At 37.5% G+C, this 21,906-nt stretch overlaps 1 non-coding gene and 1 pseudogene across 1 annotated transcript; both read right to left on the bottom strand.

Annotated features, from left to right (window-relative positions):
• Positions 1-759: 759 nt before the first annotated feature.
• On the bottom strand, positions 760-833 carry Trnaa-cgc (transfer RNA alanine (anticodon CGC)). Its single transcript has one exon. It is a non-coding gene; the product is annotated as a tRNA-Ala (tRNA).
• Positions 834-17,012: 16,179 nt separating this feature from the next.
• LOC143393786 (asparagine--tRNA ligase, cytoplasmic pseudogene) lies at positions 17,013-18,689 on the bottom strand (annotated as a pseudogene).
• Between the last annotated feature and the right edge of the window lie 3,217 nt (positions 18,690-21,906).

The following is a 21,906-nucleotide window of genomic DNA, read 5'->3' as shown; positions in this document are numbered from 1 at the left end:
AAAATTTTTTTAAAAATTTATGTGTTCCTTTTAGATATACATGACAGTAGAATGTACTTTGACATATCATACATACATGGAGTATGACCATTTTTGTGGATGTACATGTGTAGTTACACTGGTAACTTTATAGTTAACACTGGTAACTTTATAGTTTCATATATGAACATAGGAAAGTTATGTCTGATTTTACTGTCTTTCTCATTTCCAATTTTCTTTCTCTTCTCCCCATTCCCCTCCATCCAAACCGATGAACCTCCACTCCTCACTTCCCCCTGCCCATTTGTGAGTCAGTATCTGCATACCAGATAGAACATTCGGCCTTTGGATTTTTGGGGTTTGGGCTTATTTCATTTAACATGATAGTTTCCAGTTCCATCCATTTTCCAACAAATGCCATACTTTCATTGTTTATGGCTGAGTAATATTCCATTGTGTATATGTACCTTGTTTTCTTTATCCATTAATTTGGTGAAGGGTACCTAGTTTGGTTCCATAGCTTAGCTATTATGAATTGGGTTGCTATGAAAATTGATATGAACGTATCACTAGAGGACTCTGATTTTAAGTCCTTTGGGTATATGCTAAGGAGTGCGATAACTGGGCCAAATAGTGGTTTTATTCCAAGTTTTCTGAGAAATCTCCATACTGCTTTCTGGAGTGATTGCACAATTTGCAGTCCCACCAGCAATGTATGAGTGTGCCTTTTCCCTCACATCCTTGCCAACATTTATTGTTACTTATATTCTCTTTTTTTTTTGGTGGTGCTGGGGATTGAACCCAGGGCCTTGTGCATGCGAGGCAAGCACTCTTACCAACTGAGCTATATCCCCAACGCTGTTACTTGTATTGTTGATATTTGCCATTCTTACTGGAGTCAGATGAAATCTCAGTGTAGTTTTAATCTGCATTTCTCTAATTGCCTGTGATGTTGAACGTTTTTTCTTATATTTGTTGACCAATTGTATTTCTTCTATGAAGTGTCTGTTCAGTTCCTTTGCCCATTTATTGATTGGGCTGGTCTTTTTTTTTTTTTTTTTTTTGGTATTAAGTTTTCTGAGTTCTTTATATATCCTGGAAATTAATGCTCTATTTGAAGTGTAGGTGACAAAGATTTTCTCCCATTCTGTAGGCTCTCTGCTTACATTCTTGATTGTTTCCTTTGCTATGAAGAAGCTTTGTAGTTTGATGTTATCCCATATATTGATTCTTGATTTTACTTGTTGTGCTTTAGGAGTCTTGTTGAGGAAGTCGGTTCCTGAGCTGATGTAATGGGCTGACTTTTTCTTCTATTATGTGCAGGGTCTCTGGTCTAATGCCTAGGTCCTTGATCTACTTTGAGTTAAGTTTTGTGCAGGGTGAGAAATAAGGGTCTAATTTCATTTTGTTATATGTGGATTTCCAGTTTTCCCAGCACCATTTGTTAAAGAGGCTATCTTTTCTTCAATGTATGTTTATGGTATGGTGTCTTTGTCTAGTATGAGATAACTGTATTTATGTGGGTTTACCTCTGTGTCTTCTATTTTGGTCTTCATGACTGTTTTGGTGCCAATAGAGATTGGCTGTTAGTGGAAGAAAAGAAGAAGAATAAGGAAAACAGGTAAGAGAAAAATATATATAAAGTAAAAATTAAAAATTAAAAACAGGCTGGAGTTGTGGCTCAGTGGTAGAGCACTCACCTAGCATGTGTGAGGTGCTAGGTTTGATCCTCTGCACCACATAAAAATAAATGTATAAAAAATTAAAAACAAAAAGAATACAAAACTAAAATATACTTATCAATCGTCCTAGTCCTAAAAAAACTGATCCCTGAAAAATAACTGGCTTTAAATATGCTAGAAATGAGAAAAAAAATATAAGTATGTATAAATGTCCATGTACCATTAAGATCATAAATCAATGAAATTTATATTTATAATTGAACAATGAAAGTATTATATGTGAAAACTTATAGTATGAGAAAAAGGATTATTGTATAGACCTGTTATTTTAAATGCAACTGAAGGAAAGGGTAGGAAAGACATTTTCATTCAACCTTAGAAAATAACAGGACTACAAATGAACCTAAAGAAATAAAGGGAGGGCTAGGGATGTGGCTCAAGCGGTAACACACTTGCCTGGCATGCGCAGGGCGCTGGCTTTGATCTTTAGCACCACATAAAAATAAAAAATGATGTTGTTCCACTGAAAAATATTTTAAAATTCTCTCTCTCTCAAAAAAAAAAAAAAAAGAAATAAAAGGAAAAGAAATAATGATAAAATTAGAATTTTAAGGAGATGGAAAACAAAATCATTCAAGGGAAATATTATGTAAAACTCCAAAGTCCAAAGTTTGAAAGTTTTTGTAAATGAATTTTTTTTTTAAGAGAGAATTTTTTAATATTTATTTTTTTAGTTTTCGGCGGACACAACATCCTTGTTTGTATGTGGTGCTGAGGATCGAACCTGGGTCGCATGCATGCCAGGCGAGCGCGCTACCACTTGAGCCACATCCCCAGCCCTGTAAATGAATTTTTAAAACTAAGAAGGAAATAGATATTGGTTCTTCTGTTAATGGTAAAATAAGTGCCTTAAAAAAATAACAAAATGGGCTGGGGCTGGGGCTCAGCGGTAGCGCACTTGCCTGGCATGTTGTGAGGAGGCACTGGGTTCAATTCTCAGCACCACATATAAATAAATAAAGGTCCATCAACAGCTAAAAAATTTTTTTTAAAAAAAGTAAACAGAAGCATTAAATGAATACTTTGTTTTGGTCTAAGCTAGTTAAGAATCATAATTATTTAGTTGTTTAATGTCTAACTCATCTAAAACTTTACCTTTAATGAACTTCAGGGAAGACTTGATAGTATTACAGTCATACATGTGAAATAAAAGTAGTTACAGAGTTGAGAAATTAAGGAATTTTGAAGCTTAAAGGATCCATTGAGGTCATAAAGTCCTATCTTCTTAACCCAGTTCATGAATCCCCCAACTATGTCATTGATGGTTACCTAATCACTGTAGATGGCTTTAACTATTAAACAAGACAGCTGTAGGTTGCTGAATGCTAGAGTATCTTTCGCTTTTCAAGAAAACATACTGAATTGGGAAGGATTCATATGACATCAAAGCAAGCTCTGACCAGGGTTTTATGGAGAAATATTTAAATTTGTTTTACAGAACATATACTGAGGGACCATAGCTATTAGCCTACAAAGATATCTGGTACTCTGATATTGTCATTAAAAGAAATCAGGGCAGCCTGTTGGGCAGGTGTTTGCTGGTTAGAAAAATGACTCCGACTGGGACATCTTATACCCACTGTCCACAGAACTGTATTTTTCCTAACTAGGGAATTTAGGCAGGGAAAATTATACTGTAGGGCCTGGTGTTAACAATCTGTCTCCTGTGGGGAATGTGGCCTGCTCTGCTGGAGGAGATGCTATTTCTAATCTATGAGAAGATACTGCTCAGCTGCCTTAACAGGCAGAAGCATCCATCCACACAAAGATCCTGTGTATACATTTAACCTATTCTGGGGATGGCACTGTTTGTTTTGGCAAAATAGAGAAATCCATAAAATCAATAATTTTCTAAGGGATTAGAAATTTTTCTAAGAATAACAAATCTGGAGATTACTGATGAATAAAGATTACTTATGAGTAAAGATGTCACTTTGAAGTGATAAGTCTGCTGATTAAAGAACCTCCAATAAGGAAGGATCACATTTTGCTCTTTTTAGTGGCTTAGTGCCCTTTCTTCAAGGCAATTTAAAAATAACTTAATCTGCGGAGGTTTAAAAATTAATCTTCATGAAATCCTTGTGAGGTTAAGTATTCTGTAGGTTTGAAAACATTTGTGAAGAAGTAAAATTCAACAGAGATGAGGGAATCCAAGGGCAGTGCTTTTCAAACCTGAACAAGCATAGGAACAGCTAGGGATAGTGATTAAATTATTTGGGTCACAAGGCCTGAGATTTTTGCATTTCTAACAAACTCTGAGGTGATACCAGTGTCAGTGCTGTGGACCACGACTTAAACGATAATGTCAGCTAAGAACAATATTGCTATGTTTGGGGACTTTCATAGGAGGAAGTCCAGCAGTGAGTGGAAAATATGCATTTTGGAGTTGGGAGGCTCAGGTTTGGGAACCATAAGCATGGAATTGATAGATGAAGTTGTGGGACTAGCGGAAATCGCTCTTTAATTATTTACTAAGTACTAACAAGATAAATATGGACCACAGAGTTAGACACAGCCTTTCTCCATTGAGCATGGATTATGCCATCATATGTGGGCTCTTGCAATGTTTAATTCTAAAATTCTATTTTTAATGAGAACATTAAGCCTACTAATTTATCAAATATATCTTTTTCAGCAAGGAAGTATTTCTATTAAAAAGGCTATCAAGTTGCTGAAATATTAATGGTAATACAATATCCTGTAACGAAAGAGAATGTTTTTGTTGAATTCTGGGATTTGATAATGCCCAGAATTAGGTTCTGTATTTTAATAGATATTGAGAAAAAAAAGACTCTGAGTAATAAATTGTGAAATGGCTCAAAACCTATCTTTAGTTACTTTAAGAACTACCTCCCATTTTGAGGGCTGTGAAAAAGTTTGCCAAGGCATATTATGAAATGTTTCTAATTAGGTATGTTTATTAGTTGATTCGATGATCATTACAGAATAGATAGTAATGGCTCCACCTGTAGTTAGAGAAATAAATTTTGACAGTTTCTGAGCAAACTTTGGACCATACACTTCTGTTTTATGTTTGCTGTACGATGGCTCTTCTCATTTTCTTATATATTTACAATGGGCCTTTTCAATTATATTAATTTATTGAGTGTTGTATACCCTCCTGACATGGCTCATAGTAAATGACTTTAATGATTAGTTTCCATTTGGAGTCTAAAGTCCAGCATGGTTTCAGAGAGCTAATATTTTATTATTGTGGGCTCTCTGGCAGGAACATTTCAGCACGCCTGCTGTGCTTACTCAGCCTGTATGGCGACAGCTACATCTGCTTCTCCATCTGCACCTTTCAGATCTAAGTTTATATCATTAGCTGTCTGTAATGCTTAAGAATCTGCCTGTATCTGCTGAAAAGAACGAACTGGATTGAAAAATGTCCACCTTTCTGCAAGACAAAATAACAGTTATGTGCATTGACATGAGGATTAAATAGATTATTGAAACTGATTGTCAAATAGAGATGTTTAAATATGTGCAGAACCTACTTTTATTTATTAAGGATATAATTACAATATATGGTATAGCTATGCTATGTTATATACCACTCTTTTCCTGTAATAGATAAAGTCTATTAATGAATAAAACCTAAAGTTATCTGTTCAGAGTAAAAAGCCCAACATTTCAACATAGGATATTAGACAGTTCAGTCATGATGCTTATGTTCTCCCACTTGTTGCTCTGCTGAGTTGAACAGCCAACTTCATTCAGTCTTTTCCTAAAGCAAAGGAGTGGAGTCAAGTTTCCCAGGGGCAGTCTAATCCACAGACTGGCTCTTCTCCATGAAACAACTTGACATGGAAAATTTCTGAGCCAGGTACAGTAGCATGTGCCTATAATCCCAGCTACTTGGGAGGGTAAGTATCACCAAGTTTAAGGCCAGCCCGGGCAATTCAGTGAGACCCTGTCTCAAAACCAACCCAAACCAAAACAAAACAAACCTTCCCTCCCCACCCCACCCCCCAAAACCGGGTTATACAAAAATCAAAACAAAACAAAAACAAGTTTCTGTAATAAGGATAATGGTAATTGACTAATTATATAATTGAGAGATAGGAACATTCAGAAAGCACGAGCCAATTTTTTTTTTTTTTTTTAATGGGGAGTACTAGGGATTGAACTCAGGGGCACTCAACCATTGAGCCACTTTAACAGCTCTATTTTGTATTTTGTTTAGAGACAGGGTCTCACTGAGTTGCTTAGTGCCTCCCTTTTACTGAGGCTGGCTTTGAACTTGTGATCCTTCTGCCTCAGCCTCCAGAGCCGCTGGGATTACAGGCATCAACCACTGCGCCTGGCGGTCGTCATTCTTTAATGAGAAGAAAAAGACAAAATGAAGAAACAGGAGTGGGAGAGGTGAACTGATGGTGGAACATTAGGGTGCAGGTCCACGGCTTCTGCTGCTGGAGTTGGTTACCTTGAATGCCGAAACATGGCTATTTCTGGGATCATTTCACTCTTAATCCCAAACATAACTCCCCATTCTAAAAGTTCAATTTACATGCAAAACAAAGATTACAGTTACCCTTTGACTTGTCTATATTGCAAAGAATATAGATCCAATATTCAGAGAGAAAGTCAGAAATGAAACAGGCAGCACACTGGGATAGAGTTTCTTTTACCTGTTTACTCAAAGTAGGTAAGATTCACCAGGTCTAGGTGTCTTTCTAAAAATATCCAGCAGTATTTCTAATTTACAGCTTTCTAAAGACAACAGAAGACCTTATTGAGTATGGGGAGTTACAAATGATTCACTACACCTTTGTGACTAGTGCACTGAATGAGCAAGAACTGTGACTATAATTATGAAAGTGATTCTGTGTGTGTGTGTGTGTGTGCGCGCGTGCACGCGCGCGCTGGGACTTATGTTTGCCACATATGCACTCATTAAGCCTGTATGAAAGCTATTACATTTCTCTCTACAAATGTCCTTTTAAACTGGCATAATATGTGTAGCTTGTCAATTCTAACAATCCTTTGATGATTTAGGGGTCACTTAAAGGCCTCTCTGTCATAGACAGAACCCTACTTTAACAATGGCCTTGTCTTGCGCTAGGTGGGAAATACCTCATCCACATTTGCACATGGTGTTTATCTCATAGCTCACTTGGAATCTGCCATCTGTTATCTCCACATCTTAGTTTAAGCCATTTGTTGTATATTTATCTACCAGAAGAGTACAAATGATACACAAAGAATTCCATTGTCATTCTCTGGTTCATATGGAGACTTCTGAATCACTGTTTCTCGGGGTTCCTTTCTCCCATATGTTCTTCCCCAAGGACTTAGGGATTTTCTCTTGGGACTCACCCACTCAACTCTTGCCTGGGATATCTGGTTCTTCAGAACTTTTATTCCTAATCACAGAATTTGCTTATAAACTGCTCAAAGTAACCTTTAAGAGTTGAATCTTCTAAAAAAATTGACATTATTGTGCATATTTGTGGAATACAGTGTGCTATTTTGATCATGTGTACAACATACAAGGGCTGAATCTTTATCCTAATTTTAATGAAAGGCAATGCCTCCCTCTAAAATGTTGGTCAGGCTATCTGCTCTTTTTAATGAAGAACGTGACACGATGGGGTGACATCATGCTGCAGTTTTCTGTGGAATGTGGTGTGTTCATTTCTTTTGCCCACTGAGCTGCTTTGCAGTGTGGGATTCTTGTGGGCTGTAGCTACAGGAAGGGTATTTAAGTCCCTTCTTGCTTGGAGTCTGAGCCAAGAACAGACCCTCCATTGCACAACTCTGTGTAACATCAGTTCAGTGTTTCTTTGGCAGTTCTAGCTAAAAAATAGCTCAGGGATATTATCATTTAATCATTTTATATGCAATACTGTGTAGGTTAGATAGAGCTGATAGACTAGAGATAAAAATGACTTATAGAGCAGTGCCTTGTGCTAAAAATATCAGTTGCTGATGATTCTAGAAAGTTAGAAATAGAACTAACCTACCAGTCAGATGTTTGCAAGGACAGAGGCATAAGGTGTTTAATCATTTATCCTCCCCAAAAAAACTCTCTGGAAAGAAAAATCATAATTTTATTTCAAATAATCAATGCAAGATTTTTTTAATGTTAGGTGACTCATGCATTAGAGTGCATTGTCCCCCCCATCCTTTGATTTAATCAAATTAATACTGCAATTTTATTCCTAGTCAAGTCTTCTTTACTATTAAATTTAGAAGGATTATGAAATAAAACTTGACAAGACACAAATTATTCTATGTTCTTTTCTTCTGTTGGGAGATATGTCATTACATTTTTCTATATTATTTTCAATGACTACTTCTTTGAAATAGCTCTTGAATATAGTGAATGCTTTAATTCACTCCTTTTAAAAAATATTATTAAGCCTTCGTTGAACACAAGATAGAATTACTAAAGAAAATGAAGAATAACCCACTGAACACAAAGATGAAACCACTTAAGAGTAACAGTGCATGCTGAGGGTAAATCAAACTTCAATCAAGTTTAACACAATTTGAAGACACTGACACATTTTCACCATCAGGTGGCAGTAGCTACTACATAACAGGAAACGGGGCTCCTTAATCTCTTTCTTCTTCACTTGAAATTCTCCACTTTTCTAATTCTCTATGTGATTTTTTTTCTATCAACACCCATGCTTTGATAGTCTTTGATTTTTGAAAGCTAATTCCTGTTTCTGTGTGAAATAATTGGATCCCGAAAGTAAGAAATAGTTTGCTGAAAGGGTACAAAATGGGAAAATACTCTTAATTCCACATCATGCATTTAAAGCTTTCAAAGTCTGAGTTTCCTGAAAAAAATAAAAATTCATGAATTTTTAAATTTGCTGTGTGAGTCAATTCTTTTAAGAGTAGCAATTGTGGGCTCTATTGTACAAGAAAGGCTGGGTGGGATTTGAGAGTTACATCATCTTCTCATCTCCAGATGTAAACATATTTTTGACTCATAATTTCTTATAAAATATTTAATATTGTCTTTACAACCTAAGTATAGATTTAAGATGTGGTGATACTCTTTATTCAGCAAAAATGCAACCGCCAAACCCAGGGGAATTTATTTCCAAAAATTATATATTGTGGAAGATTCTAAAGAGTTAAAAATTCTCACTCTTACTCACTTTCCATGCTTGAGTGAATTACTTATCATGGATCATCTGTGCAGATGAACAGTTTTGGTAAATTTTAGAAATACTGGTTGTCTCAGATTTTTCCAACCATCAAGTTCTGCATATTTGCTTACTTAGTAGGGGTAATCCTGTAGTTGGATTCAGAGATTTTTTTTTTAAGTCTATTTTCATTCAGCAAGGATGGAAAAGTAAATATAGTCCATATCTTTCTTTTCTCATTTTTAAAATTTGTTTTAATTAGTTACACATGACAGTACAATGACCTTGACATATCATATATTTGAATCAGATGGGATATAATTTCTCATTATTCTGAGTGTACAGGTTGCAGAATCACATTGGTCATGCAATTAGTCCATATCTTTCAAGGAAAAAAAAATCCATCGATACTGTTTCCTCAGCTTCATGGCACCTATCTCACGGAGGTGTGTGAGGACTGAATGACTGAGTGCCTGTAATATGCGTGCGGCACTGTCTGGCCCTTAAAAAATGCCCCCTAAGAGTTGACTGCTCCTAGGCAAGGTAGCACATGGCTGCAAATCCCAGCAACTTTGGAGGCTGAGGCAGGAGGATCACCAGTTCAAAGCCAGCCTCAGCAATTTAGTGAGGCCCTAAGCAACTTAGTTGAAACTCTGTCTCTAAATAAAAAGGGCTGGGGATGTGGCTCAATGTTTAAGTGCCCCTGTGTTTAATCCTTGATACAAAAAAAAAAAAAAAAAAAAAAAGAGTTGACTGCCACTGCTGTTATGGGAGTCCTTGCTCTGATTCTTAATTGCCTTTTGGGTACCCCAGATTATTAGGTGCCTTTTACAGAGAAAGAAACAAAGGCTAGAACACCTTATGAAAGTTTGCACACTTGGTAGGTAGTTAGGCCCACAGATAACACTATGCAGATTGTATACAAATGCATTGTGAAGTGGAAACTCAGAGTGTCTTTAATAGTAACTGATAACATGAATTGAGTATTCAGTCTGTCCTGGGTGCTTCAAGATCACAGAGATGTTGAGCAGTAGATTCTAGCTGTAAGTCCAGGTGTTTGCTCCAGAAACCATGGAGGTTTTTCTGGAGGGCGACCAAAACTCTTGCATGTGGTTCCCCACTGGCATTTGGCCCTCACAGGTTTCCGCTGTCTCCTTTACTATAGCTACCTGTGGGTGCAACAGAGCTCCAGACAGGAAGAAGGATCCACACTCTTTTTGATTGGGAATTTCCACATTTACCCAGAATCTCTATGACTTCTCTCCCCCTCGTTGCCTTTTGATGTAGGATTGAGACTTTAGGTCTCACACTCATGTCCCAAGTCTCTTACCACTACCGGCTTCTTCTGCCTCTTCTTCTCCTTAGGCTCCAAATCCCTTCCTTCTTAGTGGAGGCACAGTCCATTCACAGAGCCTGGTTCCCATCAGCATCATCACTGTCACTGAAAGTTCACAGGCTCTGGACTGTATTAGGTGTACATTGCAGGAAGAATGTTAGTACTTGGAAGAAAAATCTAAAATAATTCACTAGCAGGAGTCTAGGAGCTCATTCCAATTGGTTAATTTTTGCTTCTCCCAATTAATACACTGGGTTATTTAGGCAATGGGGATGATGTTTAGGGGAGATAAGTGGAAGAGAAAAGATCTGGAGATTGGTTGGGAAGGTGGAAGAGAGAGGCTGGTCTTCTTAGAAAACTTTACTTAGAAAACTCTCTTACTTTCTCTTTTCTTCTCTTACTTACTCTTAGGGATACCTTCCCAGTGACGCCTACTCTGTTTTCCCAGGGCTTGCTTCTAAGATAGGTTAGGGAGACCCTGATCCTCAGCAAAGGTTCTCTTCCAACACACGACTTCTGTTAGTACAGAATACCCCTATATAACCTCGATAGGGTGGGAGGCGGAGCCTAGATAACCCAATGCACATGTACAGAACACCAGGTCAAGTGCAAATGGTGCCAGGAGTAAAAGATGATGGAATGTGTGAGGAAATCCCAGATCATGTGTAACAACCAGCAGTGTGCCTATGCAAGGCGGTGGCCAGGCTGTGAAAGCGTCACTAATGCCTCCTCAGAGAGCCAGTCCAGAACCCCCTCCTGCGTGCTGTCTCGCTTTTGCTGGAGCATAAGCCCCAATAAAGCCTTGTTGGGTTGGTAGTGCTTGCCTCATGGTGATTTATTTTCTTTCTTTCTTTAAAACAAAAAAGAACCTCTAATTATGCTTCAAATTTTAAACCCAAAATACTAACTTCAAGGAAATCCACTTATAAATGCTTTTTGAGGCCAAGCATCTGTTTCTCCTTAACTTTCTCCTTAACTTTCTACAATTCTATAGTATAGAATCACTATAGTGATTCACTATAGTCCCATCTATACATGACATTACACCCAGACCACCTAAGCTGAAGTTCAAATGTTCTTAGTTATACCCCAAATTTACTAGCTGCCAAAATTTTTTTTGGATGATCTCAGACTCAAATTCCTTGCCTATTTTTGAAGATGAAACCCAAAGAAATCTTAAATGACTCTATTTGGGGGAGATTAACTCATAGGCTTTAGCAGAAGCAGGGCTGTGTGGATCCCATCTGGAAGCACTGGAAGAGAACCTCCCAGTTTCCAGAGAAGAGAAAGGAAATCTGTGTCCACTTCAAGGCTTCTGGCAAAGCAGTTTACAGATCGTCACTCAGAAGACAAATGAGAGAGAGTTCCTTGGGGTTCAGGTTCATGGTGGCTGCCACAATGTGACTGCAAAAGAGCCTTTTTTCAGCTATAGAAACTGAGGCTGAGATGCACCATTTATAAAAATTTCATCACAGAGGCTCTTAAGCTCAATATTTTAAGATGATGGGTTTCACATGACTTTCTTCTAAGTCCACAGCCAACACCTTTGATTGTCAACGTGCGCTCTCAGTTGAATTTAACTTTAGAAAAAGGTATGAGGTGGATTTGACAGGGCATTGCACCATCTCTGCTTTCTCATTTATGGTGACTACCCAGATCCTGCTTGCATCCATCTTTACTAATTTTGGGGCTCCAACTATTACTTTTAAACTGTGGTCTACACAGTTTAAGATGTGCTTCTCATCTCTGCAGATTACAGAGGAAAGCCATCACCTAAAACCTGGGGCTGCTAAGAGGTTTTGCACCAACAGAAGCCGCTATGCCTTCCAGACATGCAGCTGACCATAGAAAGCCTCTTGGTGATTTTTGTTTCCAGTTGAGCAAAAGACCCCTGTGCTGATTGGTAATGCTTTCCTACCTGCTTTTGCATAGTCAATATTAGAAATCTCTTTTCACTATATCTTCCTTTCCCATGTCTTTCCACTGAGACCCATTTTGTCCTAGTGTCGGGATATCATATTTGCCCAATGTCTGACTTATTGGATGGCTTACATATGTAAAAGGTAGTGTGTTTTCCCAGTTTCCTATTTGTAGGACAATCTGTATTTTCATTCTTAATGTTAATAAAGGACATATAAGCTCTGGATTATGATTCCCAATCCATTTTAATGCATCTGTATCAATTTTGTTAAAATATTCATGGAATTGAAAACTTGGGATTTAATACATTTGAAGGCTATTATTTTTGCCCAGAGTTTTTGTATTCCCAGGTTACATTGTGTGGCACATATAATGCTGTCAAATATTTATTGAATGAAGTGAGAGAATTAATTTTAAAAAAAGTGAGGAGAGTTGTGGGTGTTAACCTGTGAAAGATTATGGCCAAGTCTTTGTACAAAACTCCCCTGGGTAGACATAAATGGAGAGCTCCTAGAGCCTGCACTGCAGACAAGGGACATTGCTCCAGGGTTGGTACAATAAGAATGTCAAGTCCCAGAATCTGAACATTAGGCATGGGCTTCTTGAGCAGCAAAAGTTGTTTCTGAATTTTAATGTATTTGGGGGATAAAAATCAGAGAGCCTTTCATTGTATGCTCCTCTCACCTGGTGGGCTGCCATGAAATGCAAGCCAAGCAATGGACAGTCACGTACACACTTGCATCTCAGATGGACATCCTCGGCACTGGCACTACCTATTTGCTGCCTTGATAGAGCATTGTTTAATGACATAAGTTGCTCTACTTGCCTGTCCTCAAAATCAAAGCAGTTTTCTATAGTCTAGCCTAGTGCATCCAATCACATATGTGTAGCACTTGCTGTTGGCTAGATTTTAGTGATTTTTGTTAGACTAATTTGTGTGAAATTGTATTTCATTGTTTGGCCCAGATTTTTCAAATATTTTAAAAAATATTTTCATATCTGAATTCCTGTTTCTCTATGAATACTTCTTTGCTTCCTGATTAGATTCAGCAGAAATTTGCCTGTTTTATCAGTTCTTTCAGAGAATCATCTGCTGGAGTTATTTATCAATTCTAGTATTTCTTTTTGTTTTTTTTTTTATTAATTTCTTCCTTGTGCTTACCCTTAATTTGCTTTATTGCTTTTTTTTTTTTTAACAAATGCTTAGTTCATTTATTTTGATACTTTCTTGTTTAATATTTGAAGTATTTGTGAATGTTTTTCTCTCAGTGTCTTATTGATATCATGTTCTTTTACAATCAGGGTTCTCACTTGGTTATTTCTTTTTTTCATTGATTATTTCTAAATTGATCCTAATAGTAGTTTTGATTTTTCCCCTTTTACTTAGAAGAATTTAGGAATTGTTTTTTGGTTCATGGGATACATAATTAGATTACCATTAGATATTTATAATAGTTTAAGGCTGAGGCAGGAGGATCTTGAGTTCAAAGCCAGCCTCAGCAAAAGCTAGACTCTCGGGGCTGGGGTTGTAACTCAGTGGTAAAACACTTGGCTCACATGCATGAGGCACTGGGTTTGATCCTCAGCACCACATAAAAATACAGAAATAAAATAAAGACATTGTGTCCATCTAACAAAAAAAAAAAAAAAAAAAAAACCACCAAAACAACAACAACAACAAAACTAGACCCTTTCTCTAAATAAAATAGAAAATAGGGTTGGGGATGTGGCTCAGTGGCCAAATGCTCCTGAGATCAATCCCCTATACCCCTGCCCCTGCCAAAAAAAAAAAAAAAAAAAGCTAGATTACTATTAATTTGATCATTTTTCTCTCTCTTTTTCCATACTGGGATTGAACCTGGGCTTACTTTCACTGAGTTACATCCTTACCCTTCTTCTATTTTTCATTTTGAGATGGGGTCTCACTAAGATGCTGAGTCTGACCTGCCTCAGCCTCCTAAAATGTTAGAATTATAGGCATGCACCACCATGCCTGGCCATTATATATTTCTTAAAACATTGCCCTTGTTTACTTTTTGGCTACTTGATTTGTTGAAATGGATACTATGTCAAAGATTCCTCTACTGTTGCATTACTGAAAATGTACCCTGGTATTTAAAAAAAGTGCCTGCCTGTATTTCATTATAATTATCATCAGCATACAAAGACATGACTGCTATTGTGGTACTAAGGAGAATGCCACTCATTAATGTAATAGAAATAGTCCTATTTGCTAATACATGATGCTTTTGGCCTTTAATTTCTCTTAATCTGATAGTATTTTCATTGCTGTTTCATTGCTTGTTTTCTTCCTGTATTTTCCTCTTACTTTTTTCTCATTCACGTCATTTTGTATTCGATGTATCTCAAAAACACCAGCTTTGCACTCAATCTGCAGTTCTTGGACTTTAATATGTGTGGTTTTACTTGTCATTTTGTTTCATGTGGTGTTTTCATATTTCTTTGCATTTCCATTGTTTTGAAATATGGATCTCATTTTCTTTGCTTTCATTTTCCTTTGGAGATAAACACATACACACACAACTAAATTCTTCTAGTAGTACTTAGTTTTCAAAGTTTCTCAAAAGCATTCCTTAACTTGTATTTCTCTGTCAAGATGAAAAACCATATCTTCATCATGTTTGAGCAGATTGACTCACCTTTCATTTTCCTACTGCTTATTGTTCCTCCCCACCCAATTTTTGTTAATGTAATTTTTTAATATTTATTTTTTAGTTGTAAGTGGACACACAATATCTTTATTTCATTTTTATGTGGTGCTGAGAATAGAACCCAGTGCCTCACATGTGCTAGGTGAGCACTCTACCACTGAGCCACAACTCCAGCCCTTGTAAATATAATCTTGTTTTTTTAAAAAAATATTTTTTAGCTGTAGATGAATACAATAACTTTATTTTATTTATTTATATTTTTATGTGGTGCTGAGATCGAATCCAGTGCCTCACACATGCTAGGCAAGTGCTGTACCACTGAGCCACAACCTCAACCCATAATCTTGGTTTTAAAATATAGATTATTGTAAAAAAATTTAAAAATTATCTCCATCAAGAATGTTTTGATACTGGGCTGGGGTTGTGACTCAGTGGTAGAGCGCTTGCCTAACATGTGTGAGGCACTGGGTTCAATCCTCAGCATCATATAAATATAAATAAATAAAAATAAAGGTATTGTGTCTATCTACAACTAAAAATATTTTTAAAGGAAGAATGTTTTGATTTTGATTCAACTTTCTTTTATAACTGTTCCTATAATATTTAAATCTCTCTTTATTTCAGTCATTTTTGGAGCTCTGGGACAATACTTCTATGTCATTACTTCTTTATTTTCATCTCAGGTTTCTTCTATTGTTCAATTGAAATATGACTCCAATTTTTTCTGGAAAAAAATTAAGTGGGTATATTTTCTGAAATATCTGAGTTTATTTCTTTATCTTGAGCTCCAGTTCTCCTGTGAATTGGAGAAATTTTTCTGTTATTTGTCAGGTACCCAGTCTATGGCATTTTTACGCTCACAGTCCAAATGGACTAAGGCAGGTGTTTTAGTCAGCTTTCTATCTCTGGGACCAAAAGATCTGACAAGAAAAATTTTAGAGAAGGAAAAGTTTATTTGGTGGCTCATGGTTTCAGAGGTCTCAGTCCATTGACACCTGGCTTAGAGATGAGTTTGAACATCATGGCAGAAGAGTGTGGTGGAGGAAAATGTCTCAGGACATGGTACCAGGAATCAGAGAGAGAAAAAATTCCCTTCACCACAGACAAAATATAAACCCCAATATCACACACCTATCAACCCAGCTTTCCCAGCCACTCCCTACCTTATGTTATGACCCAGTTAACAGGTGATCGATGCACTGATTAGGTTAAGGCTCTCATAACCCAATTATTTCACCTCTGAACTTTCTTTTCTTTTTCTTTTTTAAAAAATGAGTGTTCATTTATTGATCACTGGGAAAATACAGCCTATTGAGAATACATGGCATGCATTTGAGGGATAAATTAACTAAATCTGTTCTGAAGCCATTCAATAATCCTGCTATGAAGTATGTAAGGTAGCAGAGACCAGCTCTAAGGACATGGGAGGGATGGCTCAACCAGCCAGTGAGTTTTGTTAAGATTCAAACTGCCAGATTCTTTGGGAACATATTTTTAATTTTAAAAATTGCCGGGAAAGAAGGAAGCTCAGTCTTCCCCTTTATCTTAAACTAATGCTATGAAGGATGTTGTCAATCATTTAAATACCACGCCGCTCCCCAACAATTATGCTCACTTTAAATTTTAATGCAATTCCACTTTTACAAATTCTTCCATATCAAATCATATGTCTCAAAATTAAAAGCAGCTATGTGGATTCAGAAAAGATTAACTGATGTCAAACAATGTACTCATTAGATTCCAGAATTTACTGCTGAGGTACACTCCGACACTAGCAAATCTTTATGCCCACACTGCGAACTGCCCCCACAGATGTGTTTTAAATCACTGATACAATAAAATGATACAAATTAAAGAATTCCAGTTACATTTAAAAGTTCAGAAAGATCAAGCTTTAAAAATATTTTTTAGGATACCTTACACAATAATTAAAAACTGTTTAATTATGTATGGCATATTTAACACAATTGCTATAACTGGATAAAATGCTGAAATGTACCCATAACTACAGAGTTACATGCCACATATTTTCCCCAGACTTTGCAGTGGATAGTTTTTCTTAAAATGATATCAATGTCCCCTGATGTTCAAATAATGTGGACTACTTTTTATGGTTTTATGGTATCTGGGAATAAAAAACAGAAGCTATACCCCAATGGAATAAACATGGGACAATTTGGCATTTTGTTTCTTTTTAATGAGGCAGTCTGTTCCTTTCATGACCATCTTTTCTTCATGATTTAGGAGGAATCAGTTATGGCTTATAGCACTGGACAAATCGAGGGTACAAGCATACATCTCAGATGTGATATCTACTCAGAATCCAAGTCAGGAATCGTTCTAAGCCCAAGCCGAATCCTCCATGAGAACATGTACCATATTTTCTCTGATCTGTGTACCAGTAATAAGGAGTGGGGTCAATCCCTTCCCTTTTATAACCTGCCAGCATTTCTTCACTATCCCAGATACACATTGAGCCTCCCACAATCTCACCAACATTGGGCATCAACACGTCAACAGATTCAGTGAGGCGGGAGTCCTCAGGACATTGCTGCATGTAGAAGGACTTGATCTTCACAGGAAATCGACACAGCAAGATTGGTTCATTAATGGTGTCTGTCATCAGTCTCTCAGGAGCTTCTGGGATATTTTCTCCAAATCCATAGAAAGTCCCATCTTCTTTCTTTACATTGTGTTCTTTTAGCTACAGAATAGCATCGGAGTAGTTCATCCGTTTGAAAGGCCGTTTAGGGGGTTTAAAGTTCGGGTTGAGGTGATACACTATGCTTGCTGCCGGTGATTTTAAGACTCTATCTACCACGTCACAAACCAAGTCCTCCAATCTGTTCAGGAGATCCTCAAAAGGTCAGGAAAGGGCACTCAGCTTCCACGTGAGTGTACTCAGCCAGGTGCCTTCGTGTTCTGGATTGTTCTGCTCTGTATGACTGTGCAATACAAAAAACATCTCCCAAGGATGGAAGGCAGGTCTCCAGGTACAACTGAGAGTTCTGAGTCCAAAAGGCCTCTTCCCCGAAACAGTCAAGCCTGAAGAGCGTGGCACTACCTTCTACCTGTGTTTGCACCAACGTTGGAGGAGTAACTTCACAGTACCCCCTTTCAAAGAAGTGATCTCTGGAGCACCTGGTGATCATGGAACGTGCTTTTAGGATTTTGGACATATCTTCTCCTCAGATCATCATGTGCCTATTGTTCAGCTGGACATCGACCTCAGATTCTTCATTGATTAAGTTATCTGCTCCTCCAGCAGGGGCCAACCCTGTAAGTTCCCAGAAGTCACACCTCAGCTCGTGGCCCCCTGGAACCTGCTTGCCCTTTGGAATAAGATTTAGCATTCCATATACAGCAACACCACTCTCAGTAGACAAAACTACTCCATGGTAAGACTGACACAACTCCTCCGACAAGACACACTGAAGATAACCCGTACCATCCCACAACCCCAGGAACATTAAATTCTTTCCTTGCCTACGCAGCCTATGGACCCAGCCAAAAACCTTTACTCTCTGGCCTCTATATCCTTCTAGTGCATGAATCTTCACACACTGGCTCTGGCAGACTTGCATCATTTTTGATGGTATTCTTCTTTGCTTCTTCGAGGTTCTTTTCTCTTCGCAAATTATCTTCTGCCTCTTTCTTCTCTCGGGATTCACTCTTCATTTGCTTCCTATGCCACATTTTCCTAATGTTCTTCATCTGTGATTTAGACATAATGTTCTATATTTTTTTGTGTGTGTGAATCTACATAAATGGTAGGAAATGGTTCTTTTCCTACTGTCATCAAAGCTTTTAGGCCTGTTTTAAATAGTTTCTCTTTGGTTCCATCTCCCGTGGCACCATTTCCCTCTCGATCTGAGACATACAGCTCTGCTAGCACCATCCCTGCAGTCGCCCTGGTCACCTCCAAGGACATGGCACTAACACCGCCGCCGCCCAGTCATCCCAACATGTGCGAAAAGCTCACCTCTGAACTTTCTTGTGTTGTCCCACACGTGAGCTTTTGGGAGACACCTGACTGTAGCAGGGGCATATACAATTCTGGAAGCAAAATGTAAGTTTTTCCTGAAATCTTTAAAAATGTTTTTTATATTCTCCTTTGAGTGTTACAGTATATTATATTTTAATCCAAAGCAGGAAAAATTAGGGGCAGTGTGGTGTAGTGTCTAAGAGGGCTGAATTTAGTAGCTTGCTAACAGTGACTCTTGGCTTCTCTCTACCACTTACTTACTTATTAGTTAGTCACAAGGCCTTGAGAAAGTTAGACCTTTCCTACTATTTTAAGGAAATCAACAATGGTATTTAACCTCACAGGGTAACTGTGAAGATTCAGTGAGTCAGTTTATACAAAGTACTTGGCCTCCTACCTAAGATGGACTTCTATTTCATTTTGGACTTTTTTTCTGGGAATATCAGTTGTCTAAATTTCAATCTGTCCATTATTTTTCCTTCGTGGTCATCTTCTTATCTTTCATTTTTTTGTCCTTAGTCTTTCCCTTTATATTCTATAAGAAAATATAAATATCTCCTAAATTTTTCTTTTGCCAAACCGGCCCTTTCCTTCAACCTAGATTGTATTTCTGTTATTATGCTTATAAAACTTTAAAAAATAATAACATATAATGCACAGGAAAGAAAGTATGATCCTAAATGTGTATCCTGAGAAATTGCAAGAGAACAATCCGTGTATCATGTTTCAGGTTAAAAAACAGAATGCATTCCAGAGGCTCCCACATGAAGCCAAACACAAACCCTAGTCTCCTCCTCAAGGTAGCCACTCTTCTGGCTTTGTTGGTAATCACTGCCATACCTTTTCTTTTTTAATATCTGGTAACCTAAGTAGGCATTCCTAAACCTTGTAGGTTAGTTTTTAAACTTTATATACATGGAATCGACCAAGGACCACACCATGGCTCCTTGGTTTTTTACCATGATCTAGCTCCTTCCACAAGTCACTCTATTTGTGAGCTTCATCTGTGTTGTCGGCTTCTTGCCTTCATTTCTGTGCAGTCGTCCATCATTAGTGGGTAGCACTGTATCATCCCCTCTACAGCTGGGTGGTTGGGCATTGTATGTTTTTTGGCTACTACAAACAACACTGCTATAAATGTCCTGAACTTTGAATCCTGATGCCCTGTGACATTTCTTAGGGTAAATTTCCTATCCATGAAAGAGTTTCTTGGGTAATAAAGCATCCATAAAATCAGTTTTAATAAGTGTTGCCAAACAGTCACCAAAACTGCGCTGTGTGCTATCGTGTTTTTAATTCCCTTAAAATCACTCATCATTTTACTCTCTCACTTTCAAGTCCTGCTTCTCTCTGTTACAGCCTGGGTCTTTTTATACTGTACTTACTGAGAAGGGCAAGTGTGAAAATTTTCTTCTGGAATATAAGAAGAGTTTATTTTCCAAGGGTTAATTCTTTTTCTTGTTCTCTTAAATAGTTTTCTTTTCCTTGACTTGTAATCCACGTGCCATCCTCCCAGACTTGTGTTCATTTTCTTTTTTTTTTTTCTTTTCCTTGAACAAAGTGGGTACAGACTCTGTCATCAGAGGGAGTAGACTTTTTCTCCCCCCACACCTATATCTTTCACAGAGATATACTGATATATAGATAGGGACTCTTTTTCAGAGATGGGAAAGGTTTACACACTGAGCTTTCAACCCGATTTCCCATTTTCGAGGAGACATTTGCTCAGCTGACATGACATCTACTTCTAATGCTTGATTTTGTGATATGTGAACCACCATAAGGCACAGAAATCTCCCATCCCCAGCATTCACCCCCGCATAACAGAAACCGCTAGCTGCCACTAGTCCTTCCTTGCGTCTCATTCTGCCTCTGTGTGCATACTTATTGCCCCACTATTTTCTTGAATTTGTCACCTCTGTCCAGATGAAGAGATTTGGAGGAGTGGGCTGGGGGAGGACAGAGTCATTGAGAAAAACCCACAGACGCACAACTGCCTTATTCTCTAGTTGCTTCACTGTTCTGCTCTGAGTCAGGGGACCGATGGTGTGGTCAGCTTTGCTGCGGGTTTTTTTTTTGGTACTGAGGATTGAACTTAGGGGCACTCAACCACTGAGCCACATCCCCAGTCCTATTTTGTATTTTATTTAGAGACAGGGTCTCACTGAGTTGCTTAGCACCATGCTTTTGCTGAGGTTGGCTTATAAACTCATGATCCTCCTGCGTCAGCCTACTGAGTCACTGGGATTACGGGCATGCACCATAAAGACCAGCTTTGCTGTGTATTTTAATGGATCCCTTCGTGAAAACATGGAAGCAGTTTTATGGGAAGGCGTTAACCAGATTACACCTTGCTCTGATAGTCATAACATATTACATTTAATTAGCAAAGTAGAGAAATGTGAAGGCAGGGTATATATATTTCTAAATTTATTGAACTAGTAGAGGATAGGAAAGGTAGCAGAATACAACAGTTACTAATAGGGCATTATGTAAAATTGTGGATGTGTAACCGATGTGATTCTGCAATCTGTATTTGGGGTAAAAATGGGAGTTCATAACCCACTTGAATCTAATGTATGAAATATGATATGTCAAGAGCTTTGTAATGTTTTGAACAACCAATAAAAAAAATTAAAAAAAAATCAATGCCCATAAATCAAACGCAATTCAAAAATAAATAAATAAATAAATTTATTGAACTATAATTGCATGTTGCTGGGCTTAATGATGGGTTGATAGAGGAATACATTCTGAGAAATGTGTTCATTTTGTAGTTGTGTGAACATCCTAGAGTGTACTTACACACACATACATGGTCTAGCCTACTATGCACCTAGGCTATGTGGTTCATATCATTTTGTATATGGAGCAACATTGACCAAAATGTTATTATAGGGCATATAAAAACTGTTTCAGCTGGAAACATCATAGTAAAGATGCATTAGTCTCTTCAAAGACTAAATCCATTTTGTCATTTTATGGAGTAATGGCACTGAGATTTTATCTCACCTTTTGAGATATTAAACTAGTTTTATAAAAGTCAGCATTAAAGAATATCATTGATGACATGTAGTGAATTGAAGATGTCAAGATAGACAATCCACATAATTAAAATGTACCATCTTTCACATACCATCAGCATGATAGGTTCTCTGAACAG

Source organism: Callospermophilus lateralis, chromosome 3 (genome assembly GCF_048772815.1).
Source record: "Callospermophilus lateralis isolate mCalLat2 chromosome 3, mCalLat2.hap1, whole genome shotgun sequence".
Classification (NCBI taxonomy): Eukaryota; Metazoa; Chordata; class Mammalia; order Rodentia; family Sciuridae; genus Callospermophilus; species Callospermophilus lateralis.
Note: the sequence above shows the minus strand (reverse complement) of the source record. Positions and strands in the feature narration are given on the sequence as shown.